Raw genomic sequence first — 5,080 nt, 5'->3', positions numbered from 1 at the left:
GCATCAGCATCGGCATCAACATCGGCATCGGGTTTGCCACTTTAAGCGCGGCTGTAAATGTTTTGGTCTTCACCTCCAGCACCGTTCAGAATAAGTGTGAAACGATAAGAATCTGTGCTTGGAACGAATTTGCCTCATACATTTACTGACAGTAAGTGACACCCACTCTTGTTGTTATGATTGCAACCACATATTATGTAATCAAATAAATCACTTTTTGGTTCCTACCAGAAAGCAAAAGCGCACTTATGTTTACCTAAGCCAGTGTTTGTTGTTCACCAGATTAAGCCAGCTAATCTCACTGTTTTTCTTGTCGGTTAGTGATTTTTTTTTCTGCTTTTTTTTTGTGAAGAGATTATAAGATTTTTTTTTAATCTTTAATTTTGCCTGAAACAACAAAAAAGTGTAAACATGTTTAATGCATAACAACTTTGAAGAATTTGATTTCATGGCAAATTTACAATTTTCATTTAATTTTGCGAAAAACACAAAAAATCATTGCTTTTGATTTAAATTAATTTTATAATTTGTTAAATGCAAATTTCGAAAAGCAAACAAAGCCAAATTGCAAGCGAATATCTTTGTAATTCTAGTAATTGAGATAAAAAATCGCAGCGATTTAACAAAAGAGTTGCTAGCAACTTTTCTACATTGCCGCCGACAAAATGGCAATTGACGGTAGTTGACAGTTTTGGCCAATTTTGAATTGAAATCAAATTATAAAATCAAAAAAAAAAAAAAAAAAAAATTAAATACAAAAACTTAATGGAATTCAATAAAAGTGCAAAATGTAGACAAATTTGCTCTTTTGTAAAAAAATATTCGAATGCAATGATTTAATTTGAATTTTGATTATTTGAGATACACTACATTCATTCGCTTGCGATTGCATAAATTTGCATATATTTGTAGTTTTAAAATGTTTAGTTGATTTATAAAAAAAAAAAATCATTTTAATATTTATAACTTAACAACATAATACCAGTATAGTTAGTTTTAATTAATATGGGAAACATACACTTCTCCTGCTACTACGATTAGCTGCGGACTTGTGCACTCGTAACTTTACATTTACACAATTCTGTCCATAAAGATCGAGATTTGAGTTAGACTTCATATCATGCAAATAATCTAAACGAAATAATAATAATAATATGGCAAAATCTGGTAGCCAACTAACAAAGGAATTGCATAATTGAAATGTACTGAAACGGAAACTTACAACTTCACCACGCCCACAGTGATTAATTTGCCCAAGTATAACAAAAGGCCTATAATCGCAGTTTGATTTATAATTCCATTAAATCTTGCATCTGAATCAATAAAAAAACAAAGAGATTGTTTTGCTCCAAACCTCATATCTCTACTGCCGTTGTTCCTCAGTCAATTTTTGAACATTTTTCGTTCTATTTTTATGCACTTAGGCCTTTGGAGCCCCAAGTGATTGAGCTGTTCTGCATTGCTACATCTGCTGAAGTATAGATGAGGGTATGGTTTCATGGAATAATCGCTTAAATTCTGTTCGAAGTGCAAAATGAATTCGTTTCGAATTTAAGCATTTTCCAAACTCAAGTGAAGGTCAGTTTTAGCAAATAGAATTCATTTTCTCGGAATACTTAGTATGAAAATGTTGCCTAATAACATGCAAATTTGTTTTAAGGTTTCATTTAATGTTTCTATTTTTTGGTTATTTATTTTTTTTTTTGGTTAATGGTTAAGGTTTTCTTGAAACAAATCAATTTCCTTCTAAAATTGGTTCGCATTTATCATAACTAACATAAATCACAAACTCTAAATACGTATCTAACTATTACCTATCTATTATTATTACCTATCTATTATATATCTTATTTGCATTTATGGTAACTAAGGTTTAAATTTTCTATTTTATAAATATTAAGTTATAGAGTGCAGTCCTATTTTAAGAAATTAACCCGGTGATGCCCAGAATTATTTTTGCCGCAGATGTTGTTAATAAGACATATTTTAGTGTATTTCGACTTCCAGAACAAGAATATGAGGTCAATCCTTTGATTCGTGTTGACACTTTTTCGGAAAATGTGTAGAGTCTGCGTTGCCATATGATATGCCTGGAAGCATTATAATATAAATATTATGCATGTGTATGCAGCGTCTTAATTTGCATTACAATATGGTTGTCGTGGATTGTTTGGGGTTAAGTAAAAATATTGGAACTTATTTTTCCCATAGATTATTATTATTATTAAATATTAGTCTGTGAATACACCCTGAACTAAAAGATCTATTTTGCCCTAAAAGCCCAACTAAAACAATCTAGACGATTCATAAATCTCGTAATTGCTGAGGACTTAATTTTACCTATTTGATTGGTGACTAAGATCCTGCTAACAAGTTAATCAAGTCTATGTCTTTCCACCGCTGGGCAGTTCCATAGAATATGTTCTGATGTTTCCTTCTCATCATGATAGAATCCACAGGAATCACTTTCTACCGCACGAACACACACGATGAGTAACCTACCAATAATAGGTCATCCTAACCAGACTACCGCACATATTCTTAATGAGTACTTGATATTTTTTTACCAAAACACGATAACTGTCCTGGTTATATGTGTTTTAAAGTGAAATCCTTAAACACATTAAAGCCTTAAATATTTATTCATTTGGTGTTTATATAACTATTTATACAAGTTTATAATTTATTTAGGAATATTTATGTACGATATATAAATAATTATGGACTAATAATAGAAGTTTGTAAACGCAATCCAAATGTTTTAGCACTTAAAGTACAGAAAACTCACTGAAGTTATACAGAGTTAACAGAGTTCAGTTATTGTGATAGATATATTTAAGACTCAAGTGTCTTTGCGTAGTACTCAGTGCCAGCCTGTTTAACATACTTGGCTAATTAATCACACGGTTATTCTTAAGAGTATGTTACTTAAAAATTGTTAGCACATCAACATTGATTACATATATTTCTATCATACAAAGCAGATCTATTACAGCACATCCAATGACTACATATATTTCTATCATACGAAGAAGATCTTAGAAATTGATCCGACTTGACAACGTATTTCCTTAATAATGTTTCGTATGAAATTCAAAGAGTGTAAAACCATTTCAATCTTTCAATTATGTTGTTTAAGAGATTTCTTGCATCAACTAAAAAATTGATTGCTATTTCGTATTGTTTTTAATTCTTCATTAGTTTAATATAATGCCCAAGCAATACTTCATAGTAGAAAATGTTATAATTCTCCATATCTTCCCAAAATATTTTAATAAATTGAAAAGAGCACAGACAAAGTCTAGCTGCTGAGATCGCCTATGGCTGTTAATGGCCTTAGACGATTTCGGTAGCTTCCATAAATTCATAAATTTTGCAAGCACAATAATAATTTTATTGGAAGGTTAAATTTTTAAGAAAATATTTAAATCAATCCTTCCCAATAACCTAAAACTTATTGAGTTGAATATAACAAAATTTAAGGGAATTTAATAAATAAAATTTAATAAAACAAAAGTCATAGTCAACAATTTATTGCACATAACGGCAATACGAGTTCTTGTTTATTTTAGTGTATTTATAATTCTCATTTAGTTGAATGTAATGTCGATAACTTCTTACATAGTTCAAGGTAATATAATTCTCAGTAACTTTACAAAAATTTTTAATAAAGTGATAGCAATACATTGGAAGGTTAAGCGGGCGAAATCCTTTACGAGAATTAATGTCCGTGATGGATTTCACCTGCTTCAAAAATCAATACATTCAATATATTAAGTAGTAAGGGATTTATATTCAGCTATATGTTAATATGACAACTGTGTAGGGGAATTAATGATTTATACTGTAAACATAATTATAATTTGTAATTCTCATTAGGTTTGATAAATGATGACATGTTGAATATGTAATAAAATATTATTACTCTTAATGTATTTACAAAATATTTTAGCGAAACCACAACAGAAAATGAGAAAGTTAAGTCAAGGAAATTGTCTATGAGGAGTATGTCTTTGTACGATTTGGATTGCTTGCGCAAACTTATACATTTACAAAGTGCTGAAAAAGCCATTAATGGATGGATGTGGTGTCAGTTATACTATTCAAAACTAATAGCATTACTTTTAATTATTATTTTATAGAATATATCAGTAAGTTAGTATGACATGATCTAAGTATTTATTCCATACGTAACTGTAAAGATTGAATTGTTTGCGAAATAAGGCATTAAGAGTAGAATACCACTAACGGTACCCTGTTGAGTACAGTAAGAAAATTTGTAAAGGGCCGTCCACTATACGGTGTTGACATATAACAGTATTGGTCTAATAACACTCATATATAACCATTGAGTTATACGTGGTTGTAGCCCACCACCTTTTACCACTTTTAAAAATTCCATGTTAACAGCTTTTTGACATACCATAGAAGCAGCAAATAAATACATAATAAACGCAATCAATTAGATGATCAATCATCTCTATATCATATAAGAAAATATTACCACCAACGAGTATTGTAAATTTTTGAATGTAATACGAACCATTTTAATGGGAGCGTAACGCATAATAGTTATTAAGTTATTAAACTTTAATTAAAATCCGAACTGCTCAAAGTATGAATAACAAAGATAAATAAATATATCGTAATTATTAATTTTGAAATATGTTGTTGAATAAACTCAATACACATTTCGAATAATTTTTCAACCTTTGAGTGCAAAAAGTTGGTCAAACTGGCAATTAGAATTAGTAAAGCCACCGAAGGCATTATATGGCTTTGGGAAAAGTTGCCATGTCTGAGCTACTGAAGCAATTAAAATAATTTATTTTTCCTGCTATTAATTTAAATGAGAAGTTGTCAACTTCTTGCAAAAGTTTTGATTTTACTATTAAAGAATTTAAGAACAAGTTTAGTTTAAGAAAAGTAATTATTAAAATGTTGCAACATATTCCATACATTGTTGCAAGACACCAAAACTTGCATCAACTTCAGAAATCTATGCAAATCATGTCAATTAAGTGCGATTGCCTTGTTTCAGATTCAGATAATATTTATTAAAAGTTGTGCAATTTATTCA

This window comes from Teleopsis dalmanni, chromosome 1 (assembly GCF_002237135.1).
Source record: "Teleopsis dalmanni isolate 2A chromosome 1, ASM223713v2, whole genome shotgun sequence".
Classification (NCBI taxonomy): domain Eukaryota; kingdom Metazoa; phylum Arthropoda; class Insecta; order Diptera; family Diopsidae; genus Teleopsis; species Teleopsis dalmanni.
Note: the sequence above shows the minus strand (reverse complement) of the source record.